This window comes from Canis lupus, chromosome 36 (assembly GCF_011100685.1).
Source record: "Canis lupus familiaris isolate Mischka breed German Shepherd chromosome 36, alternate assembly UU_Cfam_GSD_1.0, whole genome shotgun sequence".
Classification (NCBI taxonomy): Eukaryota; Metazoa; Chordata; class Mammalia; order Carnivora; family Canidae; genus Canis; species Canis lupus.
In genome coordinates this window covers 20,159,763-20,177,895 of record NC_049257.1, presented here as the reverse complement: position 1 = coordinate 20,177,895, position 18,133 = coordinate 20,159,763, and the positions used below count along the sequence as shown (strand labels likewise).

The 18,133-nt window shown below is 36.4% G+C and overlaps 1 long non-coding RNA gene across 1 annotated transcript; it reads right to left on the bottom strand.

The window, feature by feature from the left end:
* Window positions 1-732: 732 nt before the first annotated feature.
* On the bottom strand, window positions 733-17,340 carry LOC111094290. The gene is made up of 3 exons (XR_005384502.1): window positions 15,787-17,340; window positions 3,267-3,354; window positions 733-944 (listed from the first exon to the last, which is right to left on the bottom strand). It is a non-coding gene; the product is annotated as an uncharacterized LOC111094290 (long non-coding RNA).
* Window positions 17,341-18,133: the final 793 nt, after the last annotated feature.

Below are 18,133 nucleotides of genomic sequence, written 5' to 3'. Positions count from 1 at the left end.
ACTAGAACATGTGAATAACTTTATATTTAATTTGATTTCATCTTATAGTCTTTTATCCAGTCTTAAGTTATTTGGAATTTATAAAGCCTGAAATTTTCAATTCAGTAGTAGTGATATGGAAATTAAATATTTAAGTCCTATTTTTTCCATAGGGAATCTAAAATCAGCATTTAGTCAGGTGGGTGTGGGCTAGTCTATTTAGAATCATAACTTCATTTTATTAGGCAATCTCTGGGGGTAAACATTCATTTGGGAAAATAAATCATCAATTGAAAAGGACACCTTCCTTTTCTGCATCTCATCCATTGTTTGTCCTTATTGATAATTTTCTATGTTATTAATAGTATCGATTAAAATTTATAAGAATCTCATTATATGAAGAAATAAAGACAATACATACAGTTAAAGAAATAAAAATAATGGGTCCTTACTTTACAAGACATATTTTCTAGAATGTGCAAGACACAGGTAAAGCAGTGAGATGGATTTTTTTTTTTAAGATTATATTTATTTATGAGAGACACAGAGAGAGGCAGAGACATAGGCAGAGGGAGAAGCAGGCTCCATGCAGGGAGCCTGATGTGGGACTTGATCCCTGGTCTCCAGGATCAGGCCCTGGGCTGAAGGCAGCGCTAAACAGCTGAGCCAGTGGGCTGCCCCTGAGATGGATTTTTGTATGGTTTAAGAATCTGTTGGCATTTTTTTTTTTTTTTAGATTTTATTTATTCATTCATGAGAGACACAGAGAGAGGTAGAGACACAGAGGGAGAAGCAGGCTCCATGTAGGGTGCCTGATGTGGAACTCGATTCCAGGACTCCAGGATCACGCCCTGAGCCACCCAGGTGTCCTCTGTTGACATTTTTTTAATGGGTCACCTTCATATCTTAGTCTTCTTTTGTTCTGCTCATGATAACTCTATAGACATGTTTGAAATCATTCCATCCTACACAAAACCAAAACAAGAAATTAGCTTTTCATTAAAATGTTTCATCTTTAGAGAAGCTCCTGGATGTTTCCCAAATCTAGGTTGGGTTTTTAATATCCCATTAAGAGAGCCAGCTTAGCCTCGTGAGATAAAAATTGACATTAGGACATCTGCGTCCCACTGTTATTTCGACAATAACTTTGGATAACTGCCCAAGATTTTTGTGCCCCAGTTCTCCATCCATAAAATGCTTGTCAGTAGGTGTTCAGTGTTTGTTCAATGAATGAATGAAAGGATAATAACCAACATTTACTCTGTGCTCACCACGCACTAGGTACTTTACATGCATTATGACACTGAAGCTCTATCAAGTAGATGTGGTCATTAACTCTATTTTATAGAGGAGAAAGTTAAGCTTAATTAACTTGCTCAAAATCATACAGCTAGCAATGTGTGAAATTTGAACCCAGACTACCCAAACCCAGGGCCTGCATTCTTAAACATGCTATGACTGAGTCTTCCTCCTGGTTCCAGGAGGAGAAAGTCAGCTACCGGCGACTGACAACACTCCAGCCATCCTCTGCCTGGTGAACTTGTGTCTGTACTTGTCCTGTTACACCATGTGATGAAGGAATTCAGCAGGGCTGGAATCTCTCCCTGTGTGGTGTCAGTGATTTTTGGGTGCAGGAAAATTCTTTTACCTTTTGTGTCTCGAAGATTGCATAACTAAGGTCCCTCTAAACCAAAGAGGCAGAGTAATTGACCTCAAAATATGTACTGGCCTTTGATCCCTTTGGGGGGTAAGTTAGGGGCATAGGACTAAGTATTCCTCCCCCCTCTTCCAGAAATCTAAATATAACACCCTGGGGACCCCTGGGTGGTGCAGCGGTTTGGCGCCTGCCTTTGGCCCAGGGCGCGATCCTGGAGACCCGGGATCGAATCCCACGTCGGGCTCCTGGTGCATGGAGCCTGCTTCTCCCTCTGCCTATGTCTCTGCCTCTCTCTCTCTCAATCTGTGACTATCATAAATAAATAAAAATTAAAAAAATAAATATAACGCTCTCAAAAAAGAAATTTGATATCTGGTAGGACAAATGGCCAATAGATGCTTGAGACCCAGATGATAGTGGTTGGAGATTTGGAGGAGTCTCCACCCCAGTTTATCGAAGCCACGGACTATCCTAATTAATATTTAGAAAGTGTATACATGGACAGTGAGGTTGAGTTTATACGACTCTAAAAACCTTCATTTTGTTTTGAAAACAGTGCCACATAGAGACCTATGTGAAGTTTGAGATGAGAGTCTACGTTCTTCCTTATGGTTTAGAAAAACATTCCATATTTTGGAAACATATTGAAATCTTATTTATATAGTGAGCACATTCTAGGGCATAAACTGAATATTTTACAAAGCTGAAGTTAAGTGAGGATGACTCTAGTTACATCGTGGGTATCAAGGGTGTGCGGAGACTGCTAACTCTGGGAAACGAACTAGGGGTGGTAGAAGGGGAGGAGGGCGGGGGGTGGGAGTGAATGGGTGACGGGCACTGGGGGTTATTCTGTATGTTAGTAAATTGAACACCAATAAAAAATAAAAAAAAATTAAAAAAAAAGGGTGTGTGGAGGCAGAGCTAACCCTGGATGTCTTAAAGAAAACTGGGGACGAGGCTGCACTTGTGAAAGATCAAGGAGAACTCAGAGCCTGTTAGATCAGGCATGAGCAACCAATATCATAACCAAACAGGTTTAGAGATTCCCTGATATATTTTAAAAACATCTTTTGGGATGCCTGGGTGGCTCAGTGGTTGAGCGTCTGCCTTCGGTTTAGGTCGTGATCCCAGGGTCCTGGGATCAAGTCCTGCATCAGGCTCCCCACATGGAGCCTGCTTCTCCCTCAGCCTGTGTCTCTGCCTCTCTCTCTGGGTCTCTCATGAATAAATAAATAAAATCTCTAAAAAGCCAAACAAACAACAAAACATCTTTTAAAAAATGCAGTTTGGCCGAGAGGAAGAGAAGCTATCCCAATCAACACAGAGGAGAGAGCTGTGAAGAAAACAAAAGAAATGTGTTTTCTTAACCAGAATCACAGATCTAAAAGAGATTAATGCTTCATAAACTCTCAAAAGTACTTATCAAAACACAGAAGGCATTTTAAGTGCCCCTCCCGCGAAAAACAAACCAGCCCAAAAACCCCCCAAACAAACAACTAACCCTCTACCCTGCAACTAGTAAGAATGCAGTACAAGCCTTTAGGCAGCAAAATACTCTGTTAATTTTGAAAGGCTACCATATGTCACTGTAACACAACGGAATGCTGTTTTCATGGCTCTCTTAACATACCGTGTGGTGTCCGAGGGTCGGATGATAACGGTGTCCTTCTTGTGCAGTATCTAATTGTGCATTTCCTCGCTTCCTTTGGTTTCACTGTCTGTCAAAACAAATAGCTTTAATGTTGACACATATAAATATTTAAAAATTTAATAGTTAATAATGGAACCATATACTATGCTAGAAACAGTTTAAAAACTCAAAGCAAAGCCTACAGAAAGCACTTTTTATTATTTTATTTATTTTATTTTTTTATTTTTTTCAGAAAGCACTTTTTAAATTTTCAGTGGGAACCTCTAAAAACAGTGTCCTGTGTTAATAATTTACTTTCCAAACTAGATTCAGAGAGACGCATTTTAAGGTGATTATTCAAACCACGTACAATGCATAATTATTAAAATGGGTGTAAAAAATGGAGGTAACTAGCTCTGAAGACAGTATGTAAAAAAAAAAAAACACCCAATAAATGGTATTCAATTGTTAACTTATAAAACTGAGTACCATAAATGTTCAATGTTTACGATATCTCAGCACAATTACTTGCATTTACTTAAAGTATTTTTTCCTTGTAGAAAATATCTTAATAGCTGCACTTTAATCATTCGAAATACATTTATATGCATTTAAGATACTGTGGTTTTGGAATCAAAATCTATCTGAATGTCTGATAGTATGCAATGATATTTATTAGGAACAACAACAACAAAAGGATAAAATGGCTCAGTATACTCTAAGGCAATATTAATAATAATGCAGTCAAGAATGAGGACAAATGAAAGTCTTATAACGCTGTATAGGTAAAAATCATCTCGCCACACGTCCTTTTATTTCTGTGTTAAATTTAAAGGAAACTCCCTCCTTTTAAAGAATTTAAGGATAGTGAAATATTATGACTAATATAATATTCTGGGTAGCAGAACAACTACCATGCATATAAAACGTTTCCTTCTGGGTCACACATTTCAAGGAAATAGAATATAATAAGGTGACTTTAATACCAAGACTAATGCAAACGGTTGTATCGCTTTGTGCTTCAGAAGGCACTTTCATCTTGCAGAGTCATAGGGCCATCTACAGAAGCGTAAGTAATCACTGTCTATGACTACAAAGAATTCTGGTTATTTGGGTCCGGCCAGATAGGAGCTTTCGGTATTTTCTTCAATTCTCCTTTGACTTTTTGTAAATAGCACCTTTAGTGAAATGGTTTTCATAACTTTTCCTAATGGTCTTTTTATAGTACAATATAGACTTTTATGTTAGTTTCTTCAAAACTCAAAGTCACAAAATACTTGTAGTAACTTCTATTTCTTGGTTTACATCTGATTTAATATACTACATTATTAACTAATATTATAATATAAGATGCAATATGTAACATAATATACGCTACATTATTAAGTCAGAAGTAAATTCTACTTATGTATCTGTCATCTATCGTCTGTATATCAGGGAAAATCACTGTAAAATTCCATTTATAATCTGTATGATTGCATAGTGCCTCCAACTTTCTGAGGTCAGCGAGGGGAGCATATCCTTTTGAGCTTTAAAATTGTTGAAACTCTGTACATATCTTACTATTCCAAAAAAAACCAAAAACAAAATAATTAACATTTTATAAGGCTAAGATGAGGGCAGGAACATTCTATTGTTCTACTACGGGTAAAATGTCTTATTTTTAAAAGTGTCTTGCATAGTCAGAATTACAGTTTTACTCAGTTCTCTCTCATTGTCTTTTTATGGTAATGCTGTTTGACTTCCAGCTACTATGGTGCAGTTATGTCTACAAAAGATTAAAGTCATAAAAATCATCCACCTTATAAGAACATTATGAGTAAGACTATGGAATCCTGAAAAAGTCCTTCAATGTTTTGGAAAAACATGTATCATGTAATAGCATTATTGTGATGAGTTTCGGAAAATGTACTTAGGGTCTAGCTTCAGTGTTTCGTTTAAGGGGGTTGACATTTCCCATATTAGAACATGCAGAAAACAGGTGCATGGCTGCAGAGGAGTTGATTTTCCCAACTGACCTAATAAAACCACATAGGTCCACTTATGTTTTATTCACGGGAAGACATAGGACACGTATATTATTGTTTGTTGATTTTTAACTCAGGAGAGTTTAGGACAAAAGGTAGAACCCAATTATCTGGTGTGTCTGTGGAATTATGAAGGCAAATTGGTATTAAATATTTGATTTTTGTGCCAGAAGTTGAGATTTGGAAACTGAGGACATGTCATCAATGATTTGAATTGACCATAAGGCGGCTTAAGTAATGGCAGTCATATCATTCTCATTGATTAGCTATCCAAATTTATTAGTGGTTTTCAATAAAAATATTTTATATACTCCACTGGGATAACTTTTAAGGTAACTCCTCATTCTCCTAGAGCCTTTCTTGCTGCCAAATGTTTACTTGAGTATATATCATAGCAATAGTTCATTTTTATTGAGTGCTTACCACATGCAAAACCTTTTATATGTTATCCCAATTAAACCTCACAAAAATCTTTCTAATGTAGGCATTATTATTAATTGTACTTTACCAATAATGAAACCGAGGCTCAGAGAGGTTAAGAAACTTGCCCAAGCATCTGTTCATAAATGTCAGAAATGGGATTAATTCAGGTCTAACTCTAAAATCTGAACTCTTTCTCCTACACCAGTGTCAGCCTCCAGATCTTAAATCGTAACCAGTTAGGCAATATTTTGTTAAAAATACATAAATTTATTGAATATTAAGCATTTCTAAATGTTTTGACAAATTGTCCTTAATTCATCACATTAACTAAAGGGCCACTTATTTCTTTTGAGGGCTTGTTTTGTTCCTGTACATGACGAATTCAGTTTTATTATCTATCATTCTTTTCCTATTTTTACAGATTGAATTCTAATTTGTACTGTGATGTTCCAGATCTTTAAAAGTGACTTACATAGGAAAGTATTTCACATTTCTAGTTTCTGCTGATATTTGTGGAAGTCATTGTCTTTACATCACCACAGAAAATCTCCAATTTTATTTTTATACCTCTCGGTGGGCAAAAAACTGAATGCCAGGAAATGCTTATGTCTAGAAGATACCACTCATTTATTTTTTTATTACTTTTTTAGATTTTTGTATTTATTTATCTATTTATTTATTTATTTTTGAGTAATCTCTACGCCCAAATGGGGCTTGAAATTACAGCCCTGGGATCAAGAGTTGCATGCTCTACCAAATGAGCCAACCAGGCGCCCTGATACCACTTTTTAAAAAAGAATAGAAATCTGAGTTTGTTTTCACAATAAATGATCAGCAATGCAGAGAAACAGTTTCTGATGAAGAAAGTAAATAAAGACAATAAAATACCAGCTAAGTTTCATGGCCATAATAATTTGCTTTATTTTACATGCTGTGGGCACTTCCCCTTATACTTTCTACTGCATTGTTTTGTACTTATTTATTGGCTATTTTGTTACTCTTCTATAGTTTCGTGTATTCCTCTTTCATCATTCAACTACTTTATACTTTCACCAGAACAGGATCCCATCTTCTCGTTTTTTGCTTTTGTTTTGTTTTGGATATGATCTTGAAGATCTCAATATTTTTTTAAAGATTTTATTTATTTATTCATGAGAGACACAGAGAGAGAGAGGCAGAGATGCAGGCAGTGGGAGAAGGAGGCTCCGTGCAAGGAGCCTGATGTGGGACTTGATCCCAGGTCTCCAGGATCACGCCCTGGGCCAAAGGCAGGCGCTCAACCGCTGAGCCACCCAGGGATCCCAAAGATCCCAAAGTATTATGAATGAATCAGCACTCAATAAATACCTATGGAAAGAAAGCTGAAATAATCATTCTGCGTGAAGGGAGGAATTAACAGCATTAACTAATAAATAGGCTTTATTTTTTTTTAAGGATTTTATTTAATTTTTTAAAGATTTCTTTATTTGCCCCACAGAGAGAGAGGGAGAGCCAGCACAAATAGGCAGAAAGACAGGCAAAGGGAGAGGAAGAAGCAGACTCCCCGCTGAGCAGGGAGCCTGAGGCAGGGCTCGATCCCAGCATCCTGGGATCATGATCTGAGCCTAAAGCAGATGCTTAATTGACTGAGCCACCCAGGAACCCCAAGATTTTATTTATAAAGTCATCTCTACCCCCAGTGTGGAGCTTGATCCCATAACCCGGAGATCAAGAGTTGCATGCTCTACTGACAGAGCCAGCCCGGCGCCCCAAGTTTTATTTATTTTTGAGTTCAGAGTAACAAGATGGAATTAAATGCTTTCTTTATAATTCTAAAATCACAGTGTACTTTAAAATATGTGCCTCTTCATGAGCGAACACCAAAGGATTAAGCTCTCAACAAACTTAGTTTTTCATGGAAAAATCACGAGGAAGAAAAATGTTTATTAAATTTTATAAAGGCAAAGTCTTAGGCTGTGGGTGGTGAGTATCTCATGGCTCTTAGTTGTAGGTTTTTAAAATGGAAATGGAAAGAGCATAGAAACCTTATTGTCTTTTGGCACAAAAGCATCATCACACTTTTCCTGAGAAGCTGCTAGAGTTTTGGTTTGTGGGCATGTTACCCAGGCTCCTAGTCCATCGTTAGCAACCCAGGAACATTGGCTTTACTATGTAGTTTGTCTTTCCGTATTAAATGTATTTGTAATTATTTGCCCGCTGTTATAGCCTCCTATTGTTTGGATCTGGACAATCTGGATAAGCCTTTTCCCTGAGAGGAATCTAAGGCATAGACAGAGGGATGCGCCCAGAGCCTTTTTTCTAGTTGCATCTGAGATTTTCCCTTCTGGAGCCTGGTTTCGGGGTACAAGATGAACACCAGGTGCAGCTAGCAGTAAAATGTACTTCTGAAGACTCCAGAAAAGATTCATGGGTTCTCTTGGTATGTGTTTGATTTATAATTTAGACATAATTTTTTGTTTGTTTTGGACAATGATTGAACTAAGGTCTTGTGGAAAGGGCACAGGATATTCCTGACTCCCTCTAGCTGTCTCTCTCCCACTCACCAAAGAGCTTGCTGAATTTCTCAAAGCCGGGACAGCAATTAGACCCATAAAAATGAAGTTCATTAATGAAAACTAATTGAAAATTAATTCACCACGACTCCGGGGAAGAGCTCGTATTTGAAATGTTGTGTTGTTAGCAAGTGAGTCTCTAATCATCAGAGCATGGCAAAAATACTTCAGGATGACACATAGGTTAATGAGGTGGTGAAGCATCAGAAGAACAAAGTCTTGTAATGTTAAAATAGCCATCACACTTAAAAAGGCAGCCTTGCCCCTCCCTTCCGACTCCCCTTTCTGCCTCATTTCTGCCTTCTTGTTTCATTGTCACTAGACAGAGCATATGCCACGTTGTTATTTCTCTCCCCAACACATTTTTCCTAGAGAAGAAATTCCACAATAATCTCCAAGTTTTGAATACTAAATACGAATTTGGCAAATGACGATTTATCTAAACTCTAAAACTTGTGGAGTCCACTTTGTCACTTTTTAAATGTTTATTATGGAAAATATCAAACATCCACCAAAGAGAGAATGCTATAATGGAATCCTCTCACCCAACTTCAACAAGTATCTACCAGAAACCTATTTTAAACCATATTTTAGTAAACTCGAAAAAGCGAGTATTTAGACAGATTATTTTCTTTCTCACGGAATAGATGTTGTGTCATAACAGGCTTGCTTTTCTTCTTTCTTTCTCATTCACCTAAAAAATGTTTATTAAAGGTATTGTATGTGCCAGATGGAACTAAGAAAGGACAGTTATTCATTAAGAATTCCACCTATATCTTTTCTGAGGGGTCATCTAGGATCCTCTTGGAGCATCTTTACATGCAGACAGATTCTGATTTTATGTTTATATTTATGGATTTTTCTTTCTCTGTTAGGTCAACTATCATTGACATTTTTCTGTGTCTTTTAGTCACTTCAAGTGGGATTGTTCTTCACAAAACATGTATCTTCATTTTGCTTCTTAACATAATTCAGTTATGCTGGTATTAAAAATAGTGGTAAAGTGGTATATATGAGGGGCGTCTGGCTGGCTCAGTCAGTAGAGCGTGCAACTCTTAGTCTCGGGATTGTAAGTTCGAGCCCCAGTGTTTAATAGAGATTGCTTAAAAAATAAAATCTTAAAAAAAGTGGCATATGAAAGAATCTTATGAATCACTGCGTCTCCTTTCTACAGTATTATTATTTTTGACAGTGAGAAATTAAGGGAAGAATTTTGAAGCTAATTTCTTTTTCTTCATTTGGTTGTTACCAGGATCAATTTGTATTTCCTTTATCGTCAGTCCTTTTAGCAAATCTCCAAAATTTGTATTTAAGTATTATAGCTCCAATCTCAATCCAAGGAAGATAATAAATACAATCTCTTTGTTATATTTTATAGAGTGTTTTTAGGAAAGCTATTCAAAACTATCAAACTCTTCTGGAACTCTTTTGTACATTCTTTCAAGGCATGGAATTTAGACAGACCTTCACAGTAAAGCAATGCCCTCTTAAAATCTCTTCTTTTTTCACATACTGCTGTATATGTGAGTTTAATTTCCCATTTCTCACAACACACCATTTCAAAACAATTTTGCTGTAGTATCTTCTTTAAAAAGTTTTTAAAAAAGTATTACCTTCCATATCACATTATTCTGATTTTTCAACTAGATTATTTAGGAGAATATATATTTGTGTTATTGCTGTACTGTTATGTTTTATTTTAAAATAGGAAATTTTAAAACCGAAAAAAGGAAACCTGACAGGGTAAAAAGTTAAACAGCCTATGAAAATGCCAAGCGCTGCCCCAAGTGGTGTAAGAGATCGGTGTTGGGCTCTAACTGTGATTTTGTTATTGTATTGCTAAGAAATGTGCTTGTGTAATTCAGTTTTTAAAAGAAAACTTGATATAATGCCACTACCCACAACCTTATTAGTAGTAAAGCCAATTTCAGCAGGGAAAAGGAGACAGACAAAAGACACATGAATTATCCTAATTTTGAATATGTCTATTACATTTATCAGATATTTTCCTCCTCTGGCTGAATTTCTTCTGCATTTACAGTTATTGATTTGAAGAAATATCACATAGTCTATTTGGGGTTCCTTCCTTGCCCTGCTCTCAGACATACCAGTAAACTATGCTTTGTAAGAAACAATGTGATGATAACATGGTAACATGATGATAGCATGGAAACAGGACTTGGGGAATAGGAAAGAAAATAGACCTTAGCTGAAAAGATCAAGGAGGAGAGAGGAGCCCAACACCGGCTGCAAGAAGCAGCGCATAAAGTTGTCTTCTCCTTCACAAAAATACGAGCTTCTGTGCAGCACAAGTACCGAATGAAACATACGTAGCACATTACCTGGATTTCTGTGCTGGTCTTTATTTCGAAAAGTCATACTCATTTTCCATGTGTCAAGTTTCTTGGCAGGGACCAATGAGGGGACTTTGAGGACATGAGCAAAGTATTTAAATGGCAGTATCAAAGAAAATATGGCTGTTTTCCTTTATTAACAACCAGTCAATTAAGTGTCTCTAATTTTCCTTAGATAACTAACAATGGAACTCATAGCTGAGACTTGATCTTGTAAAAATTTTTTAACTGTAAAAACACACACAGACACACAACAACAACGAAAAAAAGAATCTTTGCCTTAAATTGAGCTTGAGCATTTCAAAGCTGGTATTTGCAAACTCGGAAAAAAGAGCCTTTCATTAATCCATGATTTTGGAAACAGTTACTCTAACCCACAACCACATACAAATACAAAAATCCTAATGGGACTATTTTCTTACTAAGCCTGTAACAGTTTACATTCACCTAATGGCCTGGGGTTATGAGCAAACTACTCAATTAGAGAATTTAGGCTGGTTGCCCACATATTTTAGAGCAAATTATCCTTTCACAAATGCAGAACCCCCTATATAAAACGCCTAACCAGTATTTCCTGTAAAAAAATACTATTCCCTAAATTCCCACCTTGAACCTACTAAGAATTTCTCTTTTTGCTAGGGCAAAGATTTTATGGAAATATTTGTTTTTATATCACATACCTTACTGTTGGTCTTCCTGTGGGCTTGTGTTCTGACCTTAAAGCAGCTAAGAAATTATAATCAAGACACTTCTAAATAAGATATTTCTTTTCTGAGTACTTTTGCTAAGTACCTAAGCTAAGAACCTTAAGTTGGAAGGCATAGAGTCCAGCCAATTCTTTGATAACAGATCTTCTGCTTGGGGGGTTAAATGAATTTCATGGTTATCCTTAACACTTACTATTTCTTCTTAGGCCTCTTTCATTTAAAAGGGGGTCGGTGCTTCCAATCTATAAACACCCATTAAAAGTTCTCCACCCTTTTATACTTGGCTGCTGGTCTTAATTGTCTGCAGATGGGTGGGTCACTGCATTTTTATTTCAAAGGTAGAGATTTGCAAAATGTAAACGAGCCTATTAAAAGTTCTAAATCAAAACTCTCAACATCCATTAAAGGGATCTATGTGCAAATGGAGATCGAACTCAATCTGAAAGTGTCTTTTTGTAACAAACATTTTCACCCAGGGCTAGGTAAAATTGTCTAACACCACCAACGCATCACACAAGTATTCAACATAAACACTGCGTTGTTAGAAGGTATTTAAACATTTGGTGCAAAACTTGGAACTAAGGAAAATATGTGTCTGCAAAACATTTTTTTTCTTTCATTATAGTTGATAGATAGGAGATGCCATGTAACTTACCCTACATGATACATTTTCCCTGGGTGGAAAAGAAACAAAAGCTTTTTTAAAAAATTTTTTTTAATGCAAATTCAGTACAATATAGACCTGGGGTACTAACAAACATATTTTATTGCATTGAATAAAAAAATCTTAAAATGTGACAATTTTTTGGTTCACCTACTAAATTATTATTTTCTATCCTGGTAAAATTCCTTTTTAAAAAGTAAGCCTCAATTCACAGTTGCTCGGGACTGAGAACTGAAACCTGAGCTAGTTGTTCTTGGCACTGCGGGGCTCTGGCTTATCTTGCCTAAGGGACTGACAGTTTATCTCAGAATCTATGGTTTCTTCCATTCTTCTTTCACTAGCATTTCCCCTAGTCTTGCTTTTCATTAGCCCACCCTGATGGCTGACCATTTCTAATCTATAAATTAAGTAGAAGGAAAACACGAAAGTGTGCTGCTTTTATCTCTGGAAATCAAGCCCCCCACAAATGCAATTTAGTTTGGTTTCTCTGGGTCTAAAATAAAATACTCCAAGTAGCACAGGTATTTGCTAGAAGATCTGCACTAAGAACCAGCCTTAGATATTCTTCATCTTGCAATGGAGGATGCAACGGGATTGCTTTGGCTGGTTTTAGTCACTTTGGCTTTGATCCCCATAATCTGTACCCAGTAGTCAAATTAAGGTTTGACATCTGACAACTATATTTCCTCCATCCTTTCTCTAAATGCAGTGCCCAATTTATTTAATTTTAAGAGAATGGTATTTTCCCTAAACTCCAGTTTTAATATGCTGATTATAGTGACAATATTAAAAAGACGGTCCAGTCTTTGAGATTGCATTTTCTTTTTTTACTTCATTCTTGTGTGTGACAGAAGGGAAGCAGAGGTTGGGTATCTAAATAGAAACAAACAAAAAACCCCAATTTAAGCTACTCTCCTTTAGCTTGCAAAACTACATTTACAAGCTCTCAACAAAATTTTACTTTTAAAAGCCATTTTAATATTTGTTATCTTTTTCTGAGTAAAATAAGCTGATGCTTTTACATGTGGATCTTATTATGTGAAAAGCTGTCTAAGCCTGCTATTGAACATAATCATATGAATTACGAACTGTGACTTTATTTCTTTTATAATCTTTGTAGTTCTTGCCATTACTTTTACATGTCTATGTCTGGCATTATGTAGCTTTGAAACTATGCCAAAAATATTTATTGTCGTATATCTGGCATTCTCATACTACGTGGCTGAGTTTGGTTTCCAAGCTGGGCAAAACTTATTAGCAGATACAGTTCTTGGCATTTGTTTGAAAAAAATCATATGTAATTTTAGTACCCCCCTGAAATACAACCTTTTGCACTCTTTGAAACGTATGGAGTTGAAATTCCAATGCTTGAACTATCTCCTTTTCCAATGTTGAGTAATTTTTCTGCTATGAAGCACATAAAATAGAGCAAAATAACAACAACAAAAGAGACAGAAAAGAATGAATTTAACTGAAAACCAGACCGTTTTTGAAAAATTCACATGGATGGTCTGTGTAAAATATTTCCCTAGTACGCAAATCCCAGGAAACTGGGGTTGGGTTCCAAGGATACAACGTAGTGCTAGTACTTTGTGGTTACACAAATCGATAATAATGACAAAAAGCAAAATGCATATGAATACTTCTTTTACTAATTTCTTTGCAACCTGACTAGTAAGTGTTGTGAAGATAACACTGTTATAAGTACTGTTTTTGTACTTCTTTAATTTTTTTTATTTTTAAAAATATTTTGTTTATTTATTCATGAGAGACACGCAGAGAGAGAGCCAGAGACACTGGCAGAAGGAGAAGCAGGGTCCCCACAGGCAAGCCCCATCAATCCCAGGACCCCGGGATGATGCCCTGAGCCAAAGTCAGATGCTTGACCACTGAGCCACCCAGGTGCCCCTATAATGAGGACTTAAAGAACTACATACATGTGTGGGCAATATAGAAAGCTAAAATATTTTTACATATAGAGGCAAAACTGATCCATATAAAGAGCAATAATCAATTGCATTCTACTGGATATAATTTGTTTGCCTTTCTTTGGAGAAAAATCATCTGAATTAGCTATATTTGGTAATTCACGGAGTAATAAATAATACTATCATGTGCTTTAGGTGGTAAAGGTTACATTATTTTAAATTTAATATAAATTATTGTGTTATATTAATTATATTATTATAAATTATTCTGTGTATATTCATTATTTTTTTCAGTCAAAAATTTTTTTATAAATTTATTTTTTATTGGTGTTCAATTTACCAACATATAGAATAACACGCAGTGCTCGTCCCATCAAGTGCCCACCTCAGTGCCCGTCACCCAGTCACCCCCACCCCCCGCCCACCTCCCCAGTCAAAATTTTCTTGAGTACCTATTACATATCACTGCATTTGATGCTGAGGATACAATGGTAATTCAAAACAACCCTCTGAGATCTATAGTTCAGTGAGAGAGACAGACAATGATCAAAAACGCACAAAAATAAACGTACAATTGTAACTGATCAGAGCCACAGTGGTGTCTTGAGAGAAGGCTGCAGGGCTCTTTGAGGGTAAAATGTATAGAATGGTAATCTCAATGTAGGTTAATTTTACTTTAAGTGGCATCTACATTTCCTGATTTTTGTATTTATCAAAGGTAATACTACAAATTAGAAACCTATTTAAAAAAATTCTTACTGAGTCAATTACCCATATAAAACCTAATAATTCTCCATTATACAAATAAGTCTAATATTTACATACTTAATACTATTGTAAAAATACTGTGTAACATAAATTTCTCTGTTAATTTATTAATTAGGATCATAAAAAAGAATCATAGATGGTTACAATTAGTAGAGTCAAAACTAAATCAGCTAACCTTATGCCAATTGCTCCTTCTAAAGTCCTCTCTCTCAAAAAAAAATAAAAATAAAAAAATAAAGTCCTCTCTCCCATTCCCCCAGCACCCTTGTCCAAAACATTATTTGTGCTATATCTGCCCCATAGAAAGATGTTACTTTTCAGTATTTTAGGTAATTTAGAATCTTTGGCATCCTGTACTCTGAAATGTTCTAAGAGTCTCTTGGGTTACCCATGGCTGACTATTACTGAGCACATTTGTTGCCCATTCCCTCTATTCACTCAAATGCATTCCCTTTATGTTCCAAGATCCAATTAGAAGATTGCTTTTATGAAGCTTACTTATAGAATAAGATACAAATGCATTTGCTTTTTTTGTTTGTTTGTTTTTTGTTTTTTTGTTTTTTATTTAGTTTTTGTCTTTTAAGTAGGTGCCATACCCAGCGTGGAACCCAATGTGGGGCTTGAACTCATTACCCTGAGATCAAGACCTGAGCTGTTATCAAGAGTTGGATGCTTAACAGACTGAGTCACCCGGGTGCCCCCAAATGCATTCGCTTTTTGAGCACGTTGTAGGTATCCACGTCACAAAAGCTGAATTTATATATACGAATGTTACCCTAGCAAAACAACACAAATATACATTTTGTTTTTTCCATAATAGTAGTGATAGCTATGAGCTAAGTCATTCATATTTGTTCAAATATTCCTTTTGATCTTACGTGTGAGGCCATTAAAAATGATCCAGCACCTTTAACCCTTTACCTTGTGTCTTAGATCAGGTTTCCTAGAAGCAGGCCATCAGGTGAGGATTCATATACAAGTGATTTATTAAGAGAGTACTCCTGGGGGAAAGCAATAAGGGGATGTGGAAAGCAGGACAGGAAAAAGGAAGAGAGTTTAGCAAGAATGAATTGCAGGCCAATTCCCATAGAACATACCTTTGCCATGTGCCTGAATAGAAACTCTGGAACAAAGTCACGTCTCAGAATTGTTCTGACCAGGGGATAAGGACATATTTCATATTCCTGCATCCATCAGTCCCCCTTGGGTGAAGTGGAGTGGGGGGAAGTAAAATACAAGCACTCTCCAGTGTTGGCACAGAAAGATCCAGTTTCCCCAGGGGATCTTCCAAAACACAGCCCGTTGTCTGCTGTTGGAAGCAGAAATACACAAAGAGGTAAAAAGAGATCTAAAGGTATTGGGGAGAAACATTGATAGTGTTTGCAAAACCTTCTCTGGTCCCCTAACAGTTATTCTCATCTTCCTGGGTATGTGGTTAGGCTACACTTCCCAGCCTCCTTTGTCAAGTGTGGCCCTGCAACTGTGTTCTCTTCACTGAACAGAGTGGAAGTGATGTGTCCACTTCTGTGCCTCGGGTAGCTCCATTATCCTGTCATTCTCTCTGTTGCTGGAACTCAGAGTGACTCAGCTTATACTATAAAGATAATGACAATGACCTGAGGTGTGATGGTGCGACATGATAGAAGGACTGGGGTCTCTGAATGACTTCCCGGAGCAGAACTTCTTGATGACTCAAAGCAGTCACACTGGAGTATTATAGGTAAGAAGTAAACCCCTTCTTCAAACCACTTAGTTATTGTTGGGTCTCTAGCACAGTAGTCTGGTCCTTTTCTAATTACTACAAGGCACTTTATTCTTAGTATAACATTATATTATAGACCCATTGGTAATTATTCTTGATTTCTTCTATTAGAATACTTATTGTAAGAGAGTAGATTTGCCTATCTTTTTCTTACTGGCAAAAAATACTCAGCAAAAGCTTAGTCGGTGAATAAATGAAAGTGTAGTTACCTTGTCCTACACTAAATAAAATTTATAAAAGCACAGTACAATTAAAGCACCTACTAAAATGCTAAGTTTGAAGTGATACAGAACAAATGGAAAGGGTTTAATGAAAAGTAATCCAAATGATTAATGAGATAAAATATTGATATATTAAAGATGGTTAGAAGAGAAATGATATAACTTTGAAAAAATAAGGTTGAAGGCCACCTTGGAAAGTGTCTTTTTGCACTGGAAAGGTGATTAGAAAGTGGTTGCCGACCAACTGTTTTCCATCTCTGCAGAGGAAAAACTAGCAGAAAAGAGCTTAAATTGACTTGACAGAAATAGTGATTAAACATTAGAAAAGGCTCCAGAGTGATATTGTGGAATCTCTGTCCCTGGTGAATTTTAAGGACAAACCATCTGTCTTAGACATTTCAGGCAGAGCCTTGCAAGAAGAGAGAGGTCTGGATTAAATGACTCCTTGATCTGGCTCCCTTTCAATTGCAGGAGTCTGTGCCACTATGCAGTGTATCCGGGGATCTGGCAGTGACATCTTTCACTCCAGTGACCAGCCAGACTGATGAATAGACATCCCCTTATCTATAACTTTCGAGAGAATTCTTTTTTCTGCATGAAGCTGATGGGGTGGGGTGGGTAGCAGGGTGTAGAAAGACTAATTTTCCAAAATAATGATATTAATGATATCTTGTATCTAGAACTCTAAAGTACTAAGTGATTTCCATATGATCAATACAAACTGGAAAAGTACTATGATTTTTGACACATTTCAGGTGCTAGGTTCTATTTCATAAAATTCACTCTTATAGCGATGATGGAAAGATAATGATTTAATGTTGACTTTGAAATGACACAGAACAGAGAGAAACACTACTGTTTACAATACTTATTTACAGTGGTATTATAACACTAGCAACAACTCTACCTACAAATTTTGCATTAAAACTTATGCTATATTTATATTACTCATCAACATTCATGTTAGAAAGTCCCTAAAGACAACCATTCATTAGGAAAGATTTTCTTAGTCTTAAAAGTTTGCTTTTTTGGGATTCCTGGGTGGCGCAGCGGTTTGGCACCTGCCTTTGGCCCAGGGCGCGATCCTGGAGACCCGGTATCGAATCCCACGTCGGGCTCCCGGTGCATGGAGCCTGCTTCTCCCTCTGCCTGTGTCTCTGCCTCTCTCTCTCTCTCTCTCTGTGACTATCATAAATAAATAAAAAAAATTAAAAAAAGTTTGCTTTTTCATTACTGAATAATGTGGAAGCTATTGTTTTAAAGGAAAACACTTGTTTCCATTGGGATATATATCTTTTGCATTTTGGCACTGAAAGATAAAAGACAATTAAAATGAAGGATTTATATATTGTGGGGATTTCCAATTTTACAAATAGATAATTTTAGTGAAACTTTCCATGTTTGTTATAAATCCAAACATAAACTTTTGAATTCTTTCAGAAAAGGTGGAAAAACCTTGCT